Source organism: Myodes glareolus, chromosome 3, assembly GCF_982192425.1.
Source record: "Myodes glareolus chromosome 3, mMyoGla1.1, whole genome shotgun sequence".
Classification (NCBI taxonomy): domain Eukaryota; kingdom Metazoa; phylum Chordata; class Mammalia; order Rodentia; family Cricetidae; genus Myodes; species Myodes glareolus.
This window is the reverse complement of record NC_142028.1, coordinates 96196935-96219205: the sequence shown is the minus strand read 5'-3', so window position 1 is coordinate 96219205 and position 22271 is coordinate 96196935. Positions and strand designations below refer to the sequence as shown.

Below are 22271 nucleotides of genomic sequence, written 5' to 3'. Positions count from 1 at the left end.
TCACACAGTTTCACTTTTATTAGAATAAGTGACAGCCAAGAGACTGTGGAGGTAGTGATCGGGTGGTGTTAGGGGAGAAAGAGACAGATGGTAAGCTAGGCTAGGTGGTTCCAAGGAAAGATTTGGAAGTGGTAATGGGGGAGCAGTTCGAACCTAGAAGAGAAGACTGGTGCTGACAATCGAATCTAACCTTAGGACTTAACATTCATTTAGACTCTCTGGCTCCAACATGAGGTCCCCACCTTCATTTCAGCAATTTGACTTATAGTGTTTTATAATGATACTGGCCAAGCTGCTCAATCCTCGGGAATCTGGGTACATGCTGTGGCCAGCAGATCACAAATGTGATCTCTCCTCCCCTTCCACACTCCCTGCCTCCACTTTCTCCCAAGTAGTAGGAAGTGTGTAAACAACAAAGTAAGCTGGATCATCTCCCAGTCTTTAAAGTGAACCCTTCGGAGATGAAAGCTGAACCAACTAGAGGCCATGCATATAAAATATTGCTCCCTCTTTTTACATAAGGTGGCGGTCAGGCTGGAGGTCTTAGGAACCCTTTCTGTTGGTGGGTTTCTTTCTGTGGTGACTTTCTTGATCATCAGAGAACTATTCCAGTTACTTTTTCCCACAAAAGAGCATGGCTTTAGAAGAGATAATGTGTAAAGGAACCTGTTTCTTCTACAGAGTCAAGTTTAAGGGAGGCCCAAAGGAATCTAAGTTTCAGGAAAAAGAAAACAAGCATGTTCTAACACTTGCTATTGCAGAATGCTGTTGGTTACTGATGTGACAGAGTAGAAGGCAGGATTCTTGCCCAGCAGAGTCTTCCAATATAGGAATAGAATTGAGCAATTTATTTATACTTCCTGGGCCTGTTTCTGTATCTCCCACTTTGTATGTTTTTTTGTAAGGTTTTCATGGGAAAAGAGAGACTAATCATGATTACATTTGATCACATATGACAGAAAATACAAAATCAAAGTATTGTCCATAGGACTATTAAGAACTATTAATTAATTTATTAATTAAGAACTATTAATTAATTAAGGACTATTAATAGTTTCTTAATAGTTTGGAATGAGACTTGGTTGCTGGATTAGGAACCCATGTGTTTTCACCTTGTTTCTCTTCTCTGTGTGGCTTTTATCCCAAGATCCTTTCATTGTTTAGAATGGCTGTTGTAGCTCTAGTCACTGTGCTATTTACTATTGACAGTACTGGCTATTTAAGAGAAAGGAAATAAAAACTACCCCAAAGCCTAGAAACAGCTATCCATACTGGCCAACACACTAATTTATCTTTAGCCAAGAGGAGATCCTTCACACTTTCACCTCTAAGTAGAGTCCATGATGCAACAGGCACGTTCCATTTCTGAATTCTACTAAGGAAGAACTGGAGCAATGTATTATGCATATAAGTCATCTGACCTTTTGCAAAATATCTGTATGCCTGGTACTTAATTGGTTCTTCGTAATGCTCTAAAAAGAAAGACAGCCAGGTCTTATAATCATCCCTGTTGTACAACTGATCCACGTTACTAAGCAGACCTGAGATTTTACAGGCAGTTCTTTGAATGGTTGGGAAGACAAAGTGAACAATCATGGTGTGGTAGGAAAACTCCAACACAAGACTTCCAGTTGGGGTCAGGACAAAGGCAGTGGTCTAATCAAGAGAGATCACTTGTTTAATCTCAGGCTGTGTGAACAGTGTCTTAACACAATAAATAAATACATCGGATCCGATTAAGGAAGTCACTGTTAATTATCAAGAAGATTTGCCCTTCACAATCTTGGAAAACTCCCCACTTTTCCGCCTTATTTTTTTTTCTTTTGTTCTTGCTGTTGTTTGTTTATTTGTAGAGTGAGAAAGCTTTTGGATACAGTATTGCTAAAGTCTTTCAAATTCCCTCACCCTAGGAACCTCGGAAACAGCACAGACTAGAGCTCGGGGTGGAATTCTCATTGCTATTGGTATTTGTTCCAGAAAAAAAGCCAAATAGGTTTTGGACTCAGTATCCCCAGAGGAATGAGGATGGATAACATATAGTTTACTGGAAAAAACAGTATTAACCAGCCTGTTAATTCCTCAAAGGCGGGGGCCCATCACCCGTCTAGATTTACAATGTAATCTCTACTTCAAAGGCTCCACAGGATAAAGCTAGAGAATTCCTGTAAAGCAACTGACTAGGACCAGGCACAAAGGGTTCAAGGACTTGTAAGCTTACACCAGCCGGTGCTGGTGCTCGGGCGAGGGCGACAGGAAAGAGTCATCGCATACTGTAGGATAAGTCAGGGTGTATGGCACTCAAAGTGTATCTCTAGGACAGGCTAGACTCCGTGTCCGAGGCGCCTTTAAAAGCCAGAGAGGGATCCGAGGGAGGAGTTTGAACCTAATTGCGAACCCGGACTTGCACAATAGAGGGAAGAGATAGGGTTTAAAAGCACTGACCATTCCTGGCTCCCGTTTCAAAAGACCAATCAGGGTGCGTTTTACAAAGGCATCTGGAGGGGCTGGACCGGAGCAGGCGGAGTCACAGTGTGCCTGGCCCGCCCCGCTGGGTGCGTTGCGGCTGTACGTGGTGGCCTGCTGGCCTGCTAGCTAGAATGTGATTTCATATTGGACAAGTAAGTGACCCTCCCAGGGGCTCTTGCAGGCACGCTCTCCGCCGGCTCCTCCAAGGAAAGCTTCTCCAGCCTCTTAGATGTTTCCCTCCTTCACGTTTGGGTCTCACACCAGCCAAAGCATTGGCTGACGATTCACTTTCTTATGCCTTCTGGTGAGGTGTCCTGCCCAAGGGAGAGTACAGCTTTTGCTGGATCCCTAAGACTGCCCTACAGATGTCTGGGGCTTAAAGCCCTCTCACTCTGATCCGGGTACTATTAATAAAATCGTTTTTTTTTTCTTTCTCCCCAGGCCCCACAATTTACAGGCAATTCTCCAAACATTTTTAGTCTTTCAAGTTTGGCAATGCAAGGTTTTTCAAGATAGGTGCTGTTTATGGCTTTAGAAGCTGAGCAGCCGTAGATAATGTTTGGGGTGTACTTCAGTTTAGATGGGGTAATGCCATCTTGTTTACAGAGGTGTAGGCCAGGAAGGGTCTAGGGGGCATCTTTCATTTTTATGAACTTCATGTCCCTTTCAGGACGGAGATGATGCACTGAGGGGAACTCCCCTGTCGTTGGCCCTTCATCGAAGCATTGTTATATCTTAGCGCTATTTTTTTCCCTTAATTAAATGTCTAGTTATGGCCATAGATGCTGAAAGGCCATCATTCTTAGATTATGTGTGAAGTGCGAGTTGAAAAGCCCCACCGGATTTTGCTTTTAAGTAGCAAATCAGTGAGGAAGAATTAAAGTCTTAGTTTGTGGCTCGATTTAAATGATAGATTTGCCTTTTGTTTCATTTTCTTGCTCTTTAAAAAAGTGTTTCTGGTCTTTATTGTGAGCAAAGTGTGAGTCCCAATGTTTCCCTGTTCAGTTACTAGCTGGGAGTGCTGACACTCCACTCTGAGTTCTGGAGTCTCCTGTTAGTGCCACCCTCAGACTTGGCCTTGACTCAGTGACCTCGGCCTGGTTGTGTGAGCTAGAGCCCCAGGGGACCTGCTGTTATGGTGCCTGGGGGTGGAAAATAGGGATGAGAAGGGTCTACTGATGATTTTGTTGTGGTGACATAGGATTAGAAAGTCAAATCAGGCATGTCGGGGATGGGAAAAACCCAGAGGATGGAGTGTCCTTGTGAAGGAGGCCAGCCTCTCATCTAGACTGTGATTAGTTTTGTTATGAGCCGTGTCTTCTGGAATTTAATTTCTTGTTCATAAACTTTCACTTAAAATCACAGCAATTGCTCTATCTTTAAAACCACCCCCACCCCCACCACAACCACCTGCTCCTCCACCAGCACCACCATCACCTCCACCACCACCTACTACCATCACCACCCCCACCAGCACCTGCTCCACCACCACCACCACCTTCTCCACCAGCACCACCACCACCTCCACACCCACCACAACCACCACCTTCTCCACCAGCACCACCATCATCATCACCACCACCTAACACCATTACCCACCAACACCACCACCTACCACCATCACCCACCACCACCTACGACCATCACCCACCACCACCTACCACCATCACCCACCACCACCTCCACCACCGCCTCTACCACCACCAACTCCACCACCACCTCCACCACCACCTACCACCACCACCCACCTGCACCCACCACCACCACCTCCTCCTTCACCATCACCCACCACCACTACCCACCACCACCACCCACCACTACCACCACCACCACCACCACCACCACCACCAGAACCAGCACCAGCACCACCCACCACCAATACCATCACCACCACTTCAGCAAAGCCCTATCTTTGGATTCCCAGCAATGAGATGGTCTGAAATGGCTGTTTTCCTGGACTGTACATAGATATCACTTAACACTGATGCCGATCACAGGAAGAGGTGGTGTCATAGTTATAGAGGAGGTTCTGTTGAGGAATAACTGACAGGCAATTCACTGTATAGTCTAGATTCCGTTTGCTGAGATCTTAAGCATTGTATATCATTGTTGATCATGGATATTGATTTATAATTTTCCTTTCTTGTGTTTTCTGAGTTATGTTCTCTGACTAACTTTTGGTCTTACAGAATGAGTTAGGGAGTGCTTTTGTTAGGGAGTGCTTTTTCCTTCTTGGTATTCTGGAGGACGTGGAGTTAATCTATCTATCCTCTCTTTGGTTAGCAGAACTCCACAGTGAAGTCACCTGGGTCTAAAGTTGTGTGTGAGGGGATGACAAATCCAAAGCCATTTTGATCTAAAGGACGAGAGATCTGTGCTTCTGAGGCTTTCCCGTTGCTGTGAGAAACCCAGGAGGAGAACAACTGAAGGGAGGAAACGGTATTCGGGCTCATGATGTCAGTTCATCCTCGTAGAAACAGCTCACACCATGGTGGCCAGGAGGGGAGAAAGGGAGAAAGAAAAAGAATATGCTTCACTAGTGGTCTCCCTCTCTTTTCCTCTTCCATCACACCGGTTCTGAGAGGGTGCCACCCATGTCCAGGGTGGGTCTGCTCTCAGTTAATCCTCTCTGGGAGTATTCTCACAGATATACCAATAGTATATGTTAATATCCATATCTCCGGATAATATGATAGATTATAAGATTATAGATTATAAGATTATTTTAATATTATAGATTATAATATTATGGATAATATTATAGATTTACACATAATCTATAATATATATTATATAGCTAATATAGCCATAGATATGTATATTAACTAAAGCTGGCAGATGCAGAATAAAACTAGTCAATTTAAACGATAGGTTTTATATATGTGTACATTTTGAAATCATTGCTACAGGCAAACCAGCTAACACATGTAACATTTGATATAGCATCCTTTTTCTTTGGTGATAAAAATTCTTATATTCTGATCTGTGAACAAATTTCCAGAATATAATGCCAACTCTATCACCATACTGTACATTGGATCTCCAGATGAACCACATATGAAAACTGTCACAATTTATGTCTTTAATGTAGTGTGCATCCGTTACTAAATTATTGTAGTTGTTATTTTTAATACTTTTGTCGTCTAGTAGCTATTATACTGGAGATAAAAATTATTTGCTTGCCTTTGTTATACTATTAGCGTATTCTGACATTGACTCTATGTCTGCCTTACTAGTGAGTTTTTCCTGTAACCTATTGTAACGTTATTATTTATGATCCTTTTGTTTCGACCTGAAGATCCTGCTTAGGTATCTTTCAGACGGATCTACCAGTGGATGACGAAATGCCAGGTCTAGTTTTCTTGTTTATCTCTCATTCATTAATAAAGGACACTTTTGCTGAATTTTTTTTTCTAGAAAGGAAAAAAATGCACTGATTATATCATTCTGCTGTCTTTCCATCAGTAAAGTTTCTGCTGAGAAATACACTAGTATTCTAATGGAGGCGTCTCTGTATGTGAAATTCTTTTTTCTGTTGCTACTTTCAAAAAAGTTTATTTAGACAATATAGTTATGTACCTAAGTAGTCCTCTTTGGATAGAGCATGTCTGAGATCTTTGTAGGCCTTTGAGGTTCGCATACCTGAATATCCACATTTTTCACAGGATTTGAGAAGTTTTCAACTATTGTTAATTTAAAGTAGCATTCTTGCCCCATTTCTTCTTTGGGAACTATTACATCATCTATTACATCATTTTAGTTGTTAGCCTGGCAGGATCACCTAGGAAGAAAGTAGCAATGATAGTTTGCCTGCAGCAGGTTGATCTGTGGGCATTCATCTTACTTGGAGAGGTTTTGATCATTGTATCTTATAATATTTCTGTTGACTCTTTGCTTTTTCTTACCTCCTTTTAGAACTCCCATTTCATATGTCCTTTGACCTCCTAAAGTTGTTTTGTATTTCCACTTTAATCTTTCTGTTGGGGCTGGAGAGATGGCTCAGTGTTTGAGAGTCCCTGCTGGTCTTCCACAGTAGTTCAGTTCCCAGCGCCCATGTTGGGCAGCTCACAATTGGCTGTAACTCCAGCTCCAGTGAGTTGCCCTTCTCAGACATCTCCACTCATGTGCACATAATATTAAATTCCATTTTGGATAGTTTCTATTGTATTATCTTGAAGTTCACAAATATTTTTCTGGTTTTTTTTTTTTTGCTTGAATTCTGTAATGTTATAGAATTAGTTCTTCGTTGCAGACATTACTTAGTTTCTGAATTTCAGCAACCTAGAATGTTCTTTGCATTTCTTACCTCTGAACTTTTTTACCTTATTTTTCCTCTAGATTTTTGGAACATAAAATACAATTTTGACAGTTTTTCCCGCTGATTACTGATTGTGTCTGTCAATACTATCTTGCTGACCATTGTTTTACTTATTTTTTTTGTTCACTTTGGCTTTTTCGCTCTTGTTTCTTTGTAGGCATGGTAATTTGTGTGTATGTGTTGGGGAGGTGGTTGTACATGTATGGGTGTACATGTATACATGCAGATATATGTGCCTATGAGAGCTTGTCTGAAGGACAGAGGAGGACATCAGGTGTCCTATCACTCTGTCTTATTGACTTAGAAGTTCAGCCAGGATTCAAGTTCCCAGGATCTGTCTGTTATTAATTCACAATGCTGGGCCTTAAACAAACAAACAAAAACCAGAAACCCCAAACAAAGAAACAGACAAACCTAGGATGATGGCGATTCAAATTCAGGTCCTCATACATATGCAACAAATACTCCTACCTGCTGAGACATTTACCCAACCCTGTTTTTTTTTGTTTTGTTTTGTTTTTTTGTTTTGTTTGTAGTAGCCACTATGTATTTACACCATTAGTGCTATTTTTCTCCTTGTATTTTTATGAATACATTTGAGATTTGTTCATGGGCATGTGTAAGTTATTTGGAAACAATTTCACCCTTTGGAATCTTGTTTTATGCTTTGCCAATTGGACTCTGAGCAGTATTCTGTATTCTGCCTAGGCCTGTGTGAGTTACAACACTAGATATGAAAGTGTAGGTCATATGGGTCCTATAACTTTACTTTGGTTGGAAATAGAAGTTGTAAACTACAAATTTTGAATAAAATATATAGAAGTAACCAATAGAAGAAGGGCTTTTGAAGTACCAACACACCAGTAATAATGAAGAACTTTCTAGAGGGCCAGGCGGATCATGGTAAAAGACGTGTATTAGAAAGAAATGTAAGATGCTGTAGAAATAGATTTGTTTTTAGAAAAGGAATTATGCAAAGGATGAGGTTAGATTGACTACCTGGAGGTCTGAATGGTAGAACTGTACCTGAATGGAGTTAACATACTTCGTGAGTAGAAGGAAAGAGTGGATAGTGTGTTTGGGGGAAAAATGGGCTTGATGTATAAAGGAAAATTATATTTCTTATCCAGACGCAACATACTTTTCTCCAGCAATCTTTACTTGGAAATCATCCTTTGCAGGGATCGCTCAGTCAATGCAGTGGAGTTCAGAGAGAGGGGGTCCTTATACAATGCTGTTTGTATGGGCTGGGTTTAGGGAGGGCTGGGGAAAGGAGTGATTATTTAGTTTGAATTGATTGTTCGTCCTTGGCTATCTAGCTAGATTTGTGGTTGAGTTGCTCTAAAGTCCTCTGCAGACACGGCCAAACACTGAGCCACTTGGGTTCTGCTAACTGGCTCTGGGAGAGATATTAGGAAAGGGGGGGGGCGGGTGGGCATGGAAGTCAAAGATAGAAAAAGTTTTTCAAATCAAGAGGGATTTAGACAGATCAGACTCAATTTGTTTACCAAATTCTGAGATAATAGAATTATGTGCAACTTTGTTGTTAGAGTAAGTCTAACAAGATTTTTAAAAATTGCCTTGTGACATGGGTGGGAAGAGCAGATTGTTGAAGACCCTTGGGATCTTGGAAGGTCCCTCACCTCTCAGAAGCGTTGTTCTGGGTCCAGCTGTTGTGGGCACTCCAGGATTGTAGGCAAGATTAGCATGGCCTTTGGCTAGGGTTAAGTTTATGGCACCCTTGGTCGCCACAGGAAACCTTCATAAGGATGGTGGGGGTCAGCTTAAAAATAAATAAGGTCAAGAAAAACATAGGTGCATGTGAATGCAATTGTTAAAAACACAGGGAACATTGCTTTCTATTGGACTCCTAGAGAAGAACATGAATTTGAGGAAGATTACTGAATTTGTAAGGGTTCCTGGGCTGCTTCTATTCTCCCCTCAATGACACATCAAATTTTTAGTGAGCCTACAAAATAATGGATTTTCCTATGACATTTTTACATGTGTGCTGTTATGCTTCAAGAACATATTGTTTTTGGTATTATTGTGTGATGATGGGATGCATGGACCCTTGATTCATTTCATCTAGTTATATTGTACCCAGTGGGCCCTCATCAATGGGAAGGGAAATAGAAGACTTAGTATTCATTGACGTTATGAACCAGCAAAGCTTGCCTAGCCTCTGCACTGTCTTGTGGAGGACAAGGGTAGCATGAACAGCATTCTAATAATACTCTAATAATCAATCATGATCATCCTGAGTAATAATGTTTCAGATATGCACTACCGTGCCAACTTAAGGCTCTATTCCTTTAAAAGACAATGCAAAGGGATCATAACAAATAATCTAAGAGCTTGTTTGTTTGTTTCCTTGCTTGTTTATTTTGGTCTTTTAAACAGGGATTCATTCTGTAGGGTTAGCTTGGTACTCACTAAGTGGTATCGACTAGCCTTGAATTCACACTGATCCTCCTGCTTCAGCCTTTCAGATCAGCTGAGATTGTAGGTGTGAGCTACCGGGCTTGGCAGAATTTGCTTTTTAAGTTAATACTATATGATTCAGCATGTTTCTGCCGTTCTTTCTTTTTCTTTTTAAAATATATTAGCCTTAAAAAAATCTCCCTTCTCAATAAACAGGTGTTAATTTCCTCCTTTTTTTTTTTTTCTTGCAAGGGTACACTTGCATTTGTAAAAGGGGTTAGGCTGGGCATTTTTGTGTAGCTTTTAAGTGAACCAATGCTTCATCCGTTCTTGGAAGTGGAACTGTTGAGTGAAGGTAGACGGTGAAAGCTGACGGGTATTGCCAAATCATTCCGCCAATGACTGAGTGAGTTGCTATCCCAGGGAGAATGTACCTGTCCATGCTGTAACTGAAAGTGGGTATTGTCAGAGTCTTAATGCCTGCTAATCTTTTACGTTGAAATTTTATCTCAGTATTGTTTTAATTTATCACCCTTCTCTGCTCGTGAGGCTGGAGATGCCTATGTTCGTCTGATTTCTCTCTGTGTGAACGGTACACTTGGTATTTCTCTTTCAGAAAAGGAAACACTAAGGTCAAAGACAGCAAACTGGCAGTTCTGCAGGGTGGGGGTATAAAGAGGGTGATCTCGGGGAGGGGTAAGGTCTAGAGTAGAGAAGTAGACAGAAGGGCCTGTGGAGAAGCGGCATCCCAGCTGCATTTTTGTTGGTAATTTAGCCTGGGATAATCCTGATGATGTTGGTAATTTAGCCCAGGATAATCCTGACAGGCGTGTGTGAGGAGTGGCAGGCTGTTTTAGTTTATAAATAACTGATCCATTAGGGCCTAAAGTGGTTCTCCACTCTACTAATGCTGTGACCCTTTAAAGCAGTTTCTCATTAAAATTATTTCACTGCTACTTCACAACTGGTCTTGCTACTGTTATGAGTCGTATTGTAAATGTTTGATATGCAGGATATCTGCTATGCAACCCCTGTGACCCACAGGTTGAGAAACAAGGCTTTAGTCCTTTCTACTTTGGCCTTATCACTACCATTTCAGAAACAGGTAAACATGAAATGAGACCAGAGACCACAGCCATTCTGGCCTTTGTCTGAGGCAGGCGTTTTGTTGTGCAGAATGGATTTTGTGGCTTTCGCTGAGGCTGCCTGAGATGTCTGTCTGGCATCCTCGTTAAGGTTGGTGGGATCTTCTGCTGTTTTAATTTGAGTGACTTTCTGGGAAAACCTGTGGATTTCAGCCAAAATGCTAATGATTATGGCATTACTTTGAAGGACTGGTTCTGTAGAAAATGATTTCGCAGTTAATTATGTTAGCAAATCAACAGCAGCCTCTCAAAGGGGAAAGTGATAGGGGAGAAACTGCATATATATTTAAGTTATTCGTAATTCAAATAAAGGTCAGGAATTCATTTCCCAGAAAGAGGAGTATATGTGAAAGCAATTCATGTTTGCTTATCATTTCCATATTGTAGCTGTAGGGCACATCAGGAATTAAAATAAAATGACTTCGCGTTTAGGATAGGATACCCACCCCACTTAGTGCCAGTTCAAACGTTTTCTTACTTCTAGGCAACAAGAGATCTTCAATCCAAGCCTACGGTAAACATGGGTGTCAGTAGGGTTTGGAGAAGGGGAGACCCTGTGAGGGGTCCATGGATACTCATCTGGGTGGACTCTATCCTCTCCCCTTCCTTCCTATTGAAGTTGGCTCCCTGTCATGGAGTAGGACAGTCACCAAGAGGAGTGCGGTATACACAGAATGGTTGATGCTTTAGTTACTGTAAGTTAGCAACTCACAGAAGAGTTTATTTTGGTTTAAGTTTCCAGGGGAAGGCTGGGCGGTGGTGGTGCACACCTTTAGTCCCAGCTTTCGGGAGGCAGAGGCAGGTGGATCTGTGAGTTCGAGGCCAGCCTGGTCTCTGGTCTACGCAATGAGTTCTAGGACAGCTAGGACTATTTCACAAAAACTCTCTCTCTCTCTCTCTCTCTCTCTCTCTCTCTCTCTCTCTCTCTCGGAACCATCAGAGGAAGGCATGGTGGGATGAGAGCAGAAAGTTCAGAGACCACATCTTCAACTCTAATCACAAATCAGAGAGAATGCATTGCAAACAGAGCAGGGTGTAAGCTCTTAAAGGCCATCTCAATGATGCACTTCCTTTAGGAAGACTAGACTGCACCTGCTAAAGTTTCCGTAGTGTGTCCAAACAGTGACACCCATTGTGCACCCCATGTTCAAACATCTGAACCTATGTGGGATGTTCTCATTCACACCACCACTGTTGATTATAATACTGTTGAACCCTAGAGTCCAACTACTGAGGAGGAGTCACTCCAAGAATACACTTTCATACCTCAATTGATGTAAAAGCAAGAGGATTTTAATTCTACTGCAGTAGGGTCACTTAGCATTCAATGCCAAGGATCCCGAATGCCTGTTACAAGCCATTTTTAAAGCGAAAATCCATAGAAATAAGGAGGGGGACTTGGGGGCAATTTTCCAATTATTAGGATTAGCTTATTCAGGGGGGCTTCTAATAACAAGTGGTCTGAGCCAGGGCTGGAGATCGGTTGTCAGATCAGGCGAGACAACAGGGAACATCTGGGGTTCATTCCGACTCCTTTCCAGGGACCACATCAAAACATTGGTGGACATCTGTGGGTTATCTTGTCCCAATTCTAGAAACAGAGTTCTATTTGGAGAGTATCCACAAGGTCCTAAGAGATGGAAAGTTCCCAACATTTCAGTATGTGCACATATTCCCAGGGAGGGAGGGGGAAGTACTAAGGCACTCAGGAATGGCCTCAAAATTGTCTTAAAGTACTACAATACTTCTGGAACTCTTTAAAGGAAGAGAAGCCTTAGTTCTTTTTATTTAACAAGTTATTCGATTACTTAATGGATTGACAACATTCCAACCTCACAGTTCATTAATCCCCCGTATTGCCATATTATATTACCTTGTTTCTCTCTGTAAATATAAGGAAGTAAGATTTATTGGCATATGTTATCAGGCTAAGACAATGGCTCAGAGGGTAAGAGGCCTGGCTGTTAGTCCTGTCTGTCCTTCCAGGGGACACTGGTTTAGTTCTCAGCGCTCACATAATGGCTCACAATCATTTGTGACTCCAGTCACACAGCATTTGATGTTTCCTTCTGGCCACCGTGGGTATCAGACATGCACACAGTACACAGACATATATAAGCAAAATGCAAGCAAAATGCCCATACACAAAAATAATAAAATAAGGACTGTAAAGGCAGCATTTGCTAATCAGAGAATGGAGAAGGCCTTTCTCATTTATGACGACTGTCTAAGAACGCCCCTCAGAATAAAGACTTGGGTCAAGGAAGTTTGATTGGTGCCCGAGGCCTCACCAGTAGTAGGGGGTCTAGACATTAATTTGAACATGGTCTCTGCCCCCTACACTGGATCTTGAAATCTTCTTCAAGTGGCTGATCCTTCAGTTTTAGCTTCCTCTGTGTGTGAATGGGAGAAGCCACGTATGCGGTAATGGGTATTATAGCCTTTCACCCCGCTACAGAGGTCATGGGGGCAAGAAAAGAAGGTTTATAAGCAGGCGAGGGCTCTTTTAGAGCACAAGGTTTGTATGGAAGATGCGAGGGGAGGGCAAGAGGAAGAAGGGAGGAGGAGGAGTGGTGGCGACAGAAATCATGAACAAGGTTTTTACTGAAGAGGACATGGCAGATCCAGAGTTTCATTTGCTCTAAGCAAAAGTTTGTTGGTGAGGATTGGGTTGTCTCGTGATGTGTGAGGGGTTTATTCACGACAACCTTAGGAGATGAACCGTTCATTTGACCTTAGGCATGTTTTCGTCAGCTTGACACTTGCTAGATGTATTAGCTTACTATTTTATTGCTTATAAAACTCCATGACCAAGGCGAGTAATAAAAGAAAGCATTTAACTTGTGACTCACTGAGAGGGTTCGTCCATGACCATCATGGAAGAATAATGGCCATAGCCAGGCAGGCAGGCAGGCGTGGTGCTGGAGCAGTAGCTGAGTTTACATCGTATCCACAAACGAGGTGTGTGTGTGTGTGTGTGTGTGTGTGTGTGTGTGTGGAGAGAGAGAGAGAGAGAGAGAGAGAGAGAGAGAGAATGATAACACACCTTCTCCAACAAGGCCACTCCAGCATCCTCATCCACTCCAGCAACTGGAGACTGAGCATTCACATATATGATTCTGTGGGACCATTCTCATTTAAACCTCCACAGTAGAGTTTTCTGGGAAGATAAACCTAAATTGAGAAAATGCCTCCATCAGTGGGCCATAGGCAAGTTTGTAGGGCATTTTCTTGGCTAAGGACAGATGTGGGAGAGTCTAGCCCATTGTGGTGGAGCCACCCCTGGGCAAGTGGTCCTGAGTTGTTTAAGAAAGCAGACTGAGTAAGCCGTGAGGACCAGTCCAGTTAATTAACAGTCAGCTTAGTTCCTTCTTCCAGGTTCCTGCCTTGAAGTCCTGCCTTGGCTTTCCTTCTGGGAATGTGAGCCTAGATAGCTAAGCCAAACAAACCTTGTCCTCCCCACGCTGCTTTTGGTCATGACCTTTATCACAACAATAGAAACATTAACTGGAACACTTCCTGTTACCCTGCATTTATCTTTAAAAAATAAATGGCTCGTTACAAAACAGAAAGATCCTCAAAGTGTAGAAGAACCCTGAGTTCTCCTCTGGAGTGAATCACAGCCCCTGCACCAGTAACGAAGGTCTCTATTCTTCGGAGAAAAGCTGAGTAGGATAGATGCGAGGAACCACTTAGCTGCTATTTGCAGTTTTACGAGGCACATTAGATTTTTTGCTTGAAGTATCTCCTGGGCCCCATGTATGAGTGTCCTGATCTCATCTCTAAAGGCTCTGCCCACCATGCAAAGGACATAAACTCCCAGTCCACAGCAACATGTGACTACTTATTACACAATTCAGGATAATTCCTTTTTCAGTCTCATTTCTGTCATATACTGGCATAGAAAAAAAAATCACTGGGCTTTGTGTCTGTGTGCGTGAAAAGAGATTTTAGGTATGATGATAAGATCTAATAATAGGTAATATGTATTTTATATAAACTTTGTTATAAAAAACTTGCAAATAAAAACCATCGCAAACCAAAATTTCATATATATATATTATACACACACATATAATATTTACAGAAACAAATGTGTGTGTGGGTATATTATACGTGTAGAAAAGAAAGAAGGGTAAATAATAAATATAAGTAATAGAAGATATAGACTTAGAAGATGTAAAGCTAATTGTTTTTTTTAGGTCTAACTCTGTCATGGATTTTTCAATTTTTATGGTGGATACGTGCCTAAAAATACATTCAGTTGTGAAGGTCTGAAGTCCATTGTGAAGTGCCACAGCTTCTGTTTCAAATGGCTGCTCTGTGTAGCCGTTCTTTGAGATGCGCAGACTTTGGGTCTTGTTAATTTTGACAATACATAATAAAGGGTCATGAAGTCTGGAGGAGATGCTGTGCTGGGAGCTGTGGTGAGTCGGTCTGAGCATCGTTTTGAGTTGCTGGACCCTGACTTCTTGGTGACGCTGTACTGTTTCTTTCTAAAGGAACTGCCCCTTTCCGAATCCTTTCTGTGCTCACCTCTTCTCTTAGTCTTCCCAGTAGTCACTTGGAGTACAGAATTTGTATCATTTTGTGCTGGAAAGAGAGATGCGTGTTAAAGCACTTTCCCCGAATCAGCCCGTTGGGATAAGGATGTCGCTTTTCTTTCTGTCACAGTGGTGCATCCACCTATCAATTTCTGAATGAGTTCCTTGGTTGGGCTGGACCTTCTCTGTACTGTGCCTTAGTGATAGAGAAATGCCAAGGAGGACCCATATGCTCCCATGTCAAGATGCAACCCTGCCTCTCTTCTTAGGATAACATCTGTGTTCCTGCTTGGAGCTTCTCTAAAGAACCGCTGAGCTCAGAAACAATGACAGTGATGGGTGGTGTTTTCTCTTGTTGCATGGTGTCTAGAAGGGGCTTGACGATCTCTCTGCTGTGGGATTCACAGGCGAGGCTCTGGTATTCAGTGTCTTTAGGTCTTCACAGTTGGGCACGTGACTGATCACTCAAGGGGTGAGTGGGTGACTTTCATTGTAGACAGATGGTTTTGTTGCTACATGTTTTGTTTTTATTTAGTAGTTTGAATTTGTCTTGGTCTCTGAGAAGGGACATTTTCATTTTCTGTTCCATCTCTGTATTGTGGGCTTTTCTTGGGCAGGAATTCTGGTAGCTATTTGTTGTCTAAGAACAATTTTTGCTTTTCTTTCTCCCTGTTCTCCTTTTCCCTCCTTTTGCCTGCACTGGGCCAGGCCCTGTGCTGTAGGTGAGTGCTGGGCATGGCTCGTGGGTAAAAGCCTGTGCTCCCTTCCAGGGGCTTCTCAGCCCCTGCCTGGGGAGGGACTCTGATTAGTCCCTTCTCCTCACTGCAGTGGCTCTCAGCCTTTCTAATGCTGCAACCCTTTAATAGAGTTCCTCATATTGCAATGACCCCCGACCGTAAAACTATCTCACTGCTACTTCCCACCTGTAATTTTGCTACTGGTATGAATCTCAATGCAAATTTCTATGTTCTAGGTGACCCCTGTGAAAGGGTCATTTGATCCCAAAGGGGTCGTGACCCACAGGTTGAGAAACACTTTAATGCCACACCATGCCAAGTACTCCATACTTCGCATTCAAAGCACACTTACGTTGCTTGTACGTTTGCACCAGGTCACAAATGAACTTGGACGAAAGGTATTGTTTAGTTGGCACAAATTCCACAGGCGTGGGAATCGAAGAAGTATCGGGGGTATTTCTTTTGAGCTACTCCTGGCAATCAGACAGCTCTAGAAATTATGTCCCCTGAGCTGCAAGCTGAGGAGGAGAGTGGTCATAGGTAATTTCCTTTCACTTCAGGAGGGAAAGTGCCTGTTGGCAGGCCATTCTCACTTGTTCCTGGATATTGCTGGCGGATACTATAGAGAAGCAGGTATTATTGCTGTATTGACTCTTTCCTTGCCGTTTAACATTTTCTCACTATCTTCAAGCATGTAAGATGCACTCCCAGGAGTGGTGAATCCTTCCTGTTAAAGACTGAAGTGGACAGTCCAGGCTTACTTGTGGCTTCTCTTAGCTCCCAGTCTGATTGCAGTGTAATCAAATACTAAATTGCACGAGGCTGGAGTCCATGAGTTCCCAGTAGAGTACAAAGATCAGTGTTGAAAGAGGACATTGAATTCCTTCTCCGCTCCTGGGACACAGTTTCTGTGGGCTGTCACCAGCTAAACTGACCCTGGAGGAGTGGCTCTTTAAGAAGCAGACTCCAAGGTGAGGTAAGATCACCCATTCCCTGGGGATGTGGCTCTGGGAAATAGTCTCCCTGTGACTAGGTTATTTAAGGGGGAAGAAGGGAGCATACGGGCAGCCCAATTTGTGAAGGGTTTGCTTTAGCACAGAATCTGTAGTATTTACCGCCTTCTAGGGATGGCTGGAATAGTTCTGCAAAAAGCAGCCCTGATACCCAGTTCTCTTGTCTTTCCTCACATGGCGTTTGTGCAGCTGGCACATTTGCTGAGGATCAGCTGTGAAATGTGTGGTTTCCTGTGGCACATGTCTGATATTGTTTATATAGGTGGTTATTTCATGAACTGTATACATATTTATCGTACGCAACAGCCTTTTGATCATAAATAAGGGCCAGGAGTCAGGGCAGCGTGTGCTGGGGACTTGGAAAGACCTGATTTTTCAGGCATCTTCTACACTGAGATATTAGGTATGTCTTAGGACTTGTGTGCAGCCCAGGTTGAATTTCTGTTCATTATTTTTCTTTCTTTTTGCCATCCAGTGGCCATGGCCCTCTTTCCCGACCACCCACCCCAAACAGCTATTTTTTTTTTCTAGCGTGTTGCTCTTTGCCTAACAAAAGTGAAATGAAACCCAAGTTCTACTCATCATTCATAAAGCAGCCTTTGGAGTTGCCCTGACCTAGCCTGGAATCATAGCCTCAGTCTCTGCTATACCTGACCTAGGGTCGCCCTTCAAACATCTCGGTTTCTTTCCCTGAGAAATGGGGCTCCCATTGCCCAATTGAGAGGGCTACAGAACTGAGCAAATAAAACCATGACGTCGTGTAGGTGACTCGCAGGGGAGAGCACAAGAAAGACCAGCTTTTTGTGGCATATGCTGTTGTTATTGAAATTACCAAAGGTTTGGTTTTCAATTTTAGCTGAATATTGTGAAAAGGGCCCCAAACTCAGCATTGTAGGCTGCGGTTCAAAGCCTGTGTGCTTTGGGCAGATTACGCTTGCCGTTGGAATATAAAGTAGTGAGTGACAGAGTGACCCTCATTGATTGGGTTTCTGTAGTATGATAAACACTTGATAGAAACAAGCAACCCAACGTGGATCCTCACCCCCCCTTCTTCTTCAATTCAAAAAGGAGTATTATTTCCTTTCAGTTAGGAAATATTATTTCCTGATTAGAAAAGGAATAGTATTTTCTCTCTTTCTTAGGTTTTTGTTTCTTTGGGTACTGATTAAGTTTGGAGTTCAGGATACAGACAACTGTACTTGCAACCCAGGGACAAAGAGCACAGAGTAGGAGGGGCATGGGACCTGCTTCAGTCTCCAGGCAGAGTCTTCATAACATACAGATCTGGTTTCAGGGAATCCTGGTGCTCAAGGGCTCAGTCTTGCTTGATTTCAGGCTCCAGGTGTGGAAACAACTTTCAAAGAGATTAAGAGCACAAAAATGAGAAAGAGAAGCGGTGAACATGAGTGTTGAATTAGGATCTTTTTCTTTAAAAAACATGTACTGGGAGGTTTGTGTAGATGCTGCTGCGAGAACACCCCCCCCCCCCCCCGGCTCCCAGAGGGCTCTTGGCATCCCATAGGATGCCTAGTAATACTTACAGAAGTTGGAGGATTGCTACACAGAGGCACTTTGGTGTTGTGGAAAGACAGTCTTTGAATGTGGGCAGCCTGGTTTCTAAGTTAGATAATGTTAACACAGTAGGCAAAGGACCTTAACACGGTCCTTGGCAAATCATCATTTGGTAATGAAAGACCATCAAAAGGGAGCAGAGCATCTTAAGACAGGTTAAGGGCTTGAGAGTGGATGGCTCACCACCTCACTTAGCGTTTGCATGAACTCTCGGAGTATTTTGCTTCAGTCAGCTAGGACTTGAAATAAAATGAAGATGGTAGTAGTTGTTTCTTCAGTAGTTTTCAGGATCAAGATGTAGCAAGAAGTGCTAAACAGACTGCTTAGCAGAGCATTGCATACATAGTGAACACAGCCCCTTTGATTATTCCCCTAATGACGGTCTCTTATGACACTCAGTTCCTTCACCGGGTCCCAGGAGCTTGCTGAATCTCTCCTTTGTGCCAGACCCTAACTATCCTATCAAGACAAGGGTGCAGTTTGAGGCAACTATAATGGTTGCAGTGTACTTTCCACACGAAGTTAGGGCTTTCTTGAGGATAGGTTCTTTTCCCAGATTTATAATCCAGTCTAGAGCAAGTCCACACCTGGAGAGTGGAACTCATTCTCTGATTTTTCTTGGTGGTTGGTGATAAGACATTGTACTACCTGCAGAGGAATGTGGTACCCCGGGCCAGCTCCATGGGGAATCTCTTTTGCCTTGGGGTTGGCAACATAGAAAGAAGCCGGAATGTTCCTGACCATTCCGGTGTGAGTAAGGCAGAAGCTTTGTAGAGATTTTTCATTTCCTACTTATTTTCTGGTTTCTTTCAAGGTAAGACTATTCAAGGAATAGTATCAGGCAAGAGCAGATGCTCTTGGCATTCTTGGGTTGTGGTGTGATGGTTAATGCTGTCAGCTTGACAGAATCTATGGTGACCTGAGAGGTGGGCCTCTGGGTATGTCCATGGGGAGCATCTTGCTTGCTTTAGCTGAGTTGAGAAGACAGCCCCACCATGAATGTCACCCCTCTCCGACTCGGATCCTCGACCATGTAAGTGGAACTCGGATGCTGAGCACAAGTGTGCATTCCCTAGGCCTCCTGTATTCCAGCTGTGGGTTCAGTATGGTGATTTGCTCCAGGGTACTGCAGCCTTGGTTTCCCCATCCTGATGCTGACTTGGACCCTTGAACTGTGGGCCAGAATAAATCCGTTCTCCCTCAAGATGCTTCTGTTAGAGTGGTTGCCTGCAGCAGCAGGAGAACGACTATGGTACCTGGGAAGGAGCTGCCTCCCCAAGCTTCCATAATGGGGATGGAGGAAGCAAGAAGAAATCCATGTAGAACAAGGTGCCTGCAGCTGGTGGCAGGTGGGCAGAACAGCTGCCAAGGGCGGTATGAGGCAAGGCATCTTCTTGTGTTGTCGGTCACCTTGTCCTCAGCGGAGTGCTTGGTGCAAGACCAGCCTGATTACTTCATCATATCCGAAGAAATCCTACCAGTGGATTCCAGGATACCATTGACAATAAGAATCACTGTGATTTCAGGGAAGCTAAATATGAAAATAAAAGTCGCGTAGAATGTGGCTATAATGTTGGCGCACGCCTTTAATCCTAGCACTTGGGAGGCAGAGAGAGGAGGATCTCTGTGAGTTCGAGGCCAGCCTGGTCTATAGAGCAAGTTCCAGGACCAGTTCCAAAGCAACAGAGAAACCCTGTCTCAAAAAGCAAAACAAAACAAACTCAAAAAGAATGTGGCTGTAACCATTTTAAGAAAATACATAACTGGTTGATGCAGGGTTTAGAAGAAACCAGCACACTAGGGGATTTAGTGATGTGTGCATAACAGCCGTGGTAACTGGAAGCACAGCAGGGCAGGGGCATCCCATGCTTCTGGGGATGCCCCAAGCGCTCCCTTCTGGCTTTCTGTCAGTACACCTATGATGCATATACAGTTTAGACATTTACATTGAGAGCGTTTCCCAGAAAGCAACCCTGTTCAGAGACACGTGACTGGATAAACATAGACTGAGTAATTCAAACAAAAAATGCATGACTGTTTTCATTTTTTTGTCTATTTGTTTACTGATTCAGGAGTTCATTCAGTAAACTATTATTGAAAACCGATTATAATCCAGAAACTGGAAGGAAGTGGGGATGCAGAAGTCAGTAGCTTCCCTTTTTTTTTTCTTCCAGGTTTAGTCCAATAAGGGAGATAGACAAAGAAACACACCACCAAAAATTGTGAAATGCAAGTCTAGACACTGAACTGCATTGGCGGCCTTTGTAGAGATTAAAGAACTGCAAGGAGGCCCCCCCTTAGAGAGGTAGAGGATGGGGCTGGGGAGGAAAGAGCAACTGATCAGAGGAGCCTCCAGCAGTGTTGAATGCAGTGTATTTCACAGACTGTGAGGATATTTAGGACCCCGGTTGTGGGGAGGACAGGACTGTTTTCATTGGTGTTAAGCTCTTAGAGGTCCTCACTTGTTGAAGACTTCAGGTTGTCTAACTCTATAATGATGGTAGGGTGCTGCCTTGAGAGAGAGCCTAGTGGAGTAATCACTATAGTGTCCATCATGGCTTCATCCTGGAAACCTGACTGGGGACACCAGGAAATGAAAGGCTGGACACACAGACACAAGTAAAGAAAAGTCAGGACTGGGTGGGTTGTGCACGTTCTGATGGAGATGGACCAGCAGCATCTGGGCTGTGAGGGTGGGGGTTATTGTATACAGTTGTAGGAGGAGGCGGGATTATTGTATACAGTTTTAATGGGAGGCGTGACTATAATAGCTGACTGAGGAGGTGGAGTTGGCTAATCTTGGTAGGGAGTCTCTATGGGTAGGGGAGTCTCAGGCTGTTTACATCCAGGAGGAGGAAAGTGCAGCTGACATTTTTTTTAATGGACCAGGAGAAGACTTTGGCATTCCCATGGGTCTGAGGCATTGCCGGTCCTCAATATGGTCATACTTACGTGGCACAATAAACATTCATTCAGGACTTCCTTTACTCCTCATAAACCACTAAGAGAAAGCAGGGAGGATGGGGCTAACAGTTCAGCATTTATCTGTTTCATTTAAATTTTTGTTTTTATTGCTTAATGGCTTAAAGAAGGTGTCACTGCTGAGTGCATGAAGGAATGAATTTGAAAAGTGGTACTCATGTCTATATGAGCTCTCAAGGGAGGAAAGCCAGGGAGACAGGAGGAGGCCCCCTGCTGAGACTGGGAACCCTTTCAGGCTCAGGGGGAGGCAGTGAGCATCATTACTCCTGCATCTCTATTTTCTTCTTCACCTGCTACCGAGTCAAAGGGATCACACGCAGATGGGAAATCACTGGGATTAAGGGAGAAGCTATCAGTTTTAATGAAATTGGTTTTTTTTTTCTCTTTGTTCCTTTTTATTGGGATAAATATCCAGGAAGCAGTAACTGAACATCTGCTGGCTGACTTGTTTAGAATCCCCAAGAGTGTTGTGGCCAAGGAACCATCGTTCTTCTGAAGTTGAGGGTGTACACTGTTGCTCAGGTTCAAACTGGGCCACAGGAGCTCCTACTGCCTGGATGGCCAGGGAGGCAGCTGTGCCGTGCCCGTGAAGTTGAGACTGGAGAACAAGAGCCCTGGGAGACTTTGTGTGCCATGTGGCTCACCTTGTGAGCAGCCCCTGGGCCCAGGGATTTCTGGGGGTTCTCAGGTCAGGTTTCCTTGTAGCTCTCCGGGGGTCTGTCAGGAAAACAGATCATCTAACACACTCTTGATCCCGTGTCTCCTGGGTCTCCTCCCAATTCCCAGTCAGTTCATGATGGCTGTGGTGTATCTGTTTCTTCTCAAAACCATTACGTCAAGCTTCTGCAGGAAAAAGGCATCAGCCTGAGGTTCAGGGGCGCACAAGTGGGGAGTTCAGGCCTAGCTGCCCCAGTGAAGCTTGGGAAATGCCTTCCGTTTCCATACACTGGTTTCCTTGTCAGTGTAATGTGGCCTCGCCATCGTGATGGACTTTGCTGTTGAGCAGTGTGTGGACCGCGAGTGAAAGAAAGAGAGTCTTCCTTGCTCCAGAGCATGACCGAGACTTCCAT

General features: G+C 43.4%; 1 protein-coding gene across 5 annotated transcripts in view; it reads left to right on the top strand.

Annotated features, from left to right (window-relative positions):
- The first annotated feature begins 2497 nt into the window (after window positions 1–2497).
- Fggy (FGGY carbohydrate kinase domain containing) overlaps window positions 2498–22271 on the top strand; it is a 384056-nt gene continuing 364282 nt past the window's right edge. For 3 of the 5 annotated variants that reach the window (XM_048453091.3, XM_087904857.1, XM_048453092.3), the window contains exon 1: window positions 16459–16610. The gene's annotated coding sequence lies outside the window, so the exon portion shown is untranslated. Of the gene's footprint in view, window positions 2619–16458; window positions 16611–22271 lie in introns of those variants that run through there. The other 2 variants (XM_087904858.1, XM_087904859.1) reach the window with 2 other exon arrangements.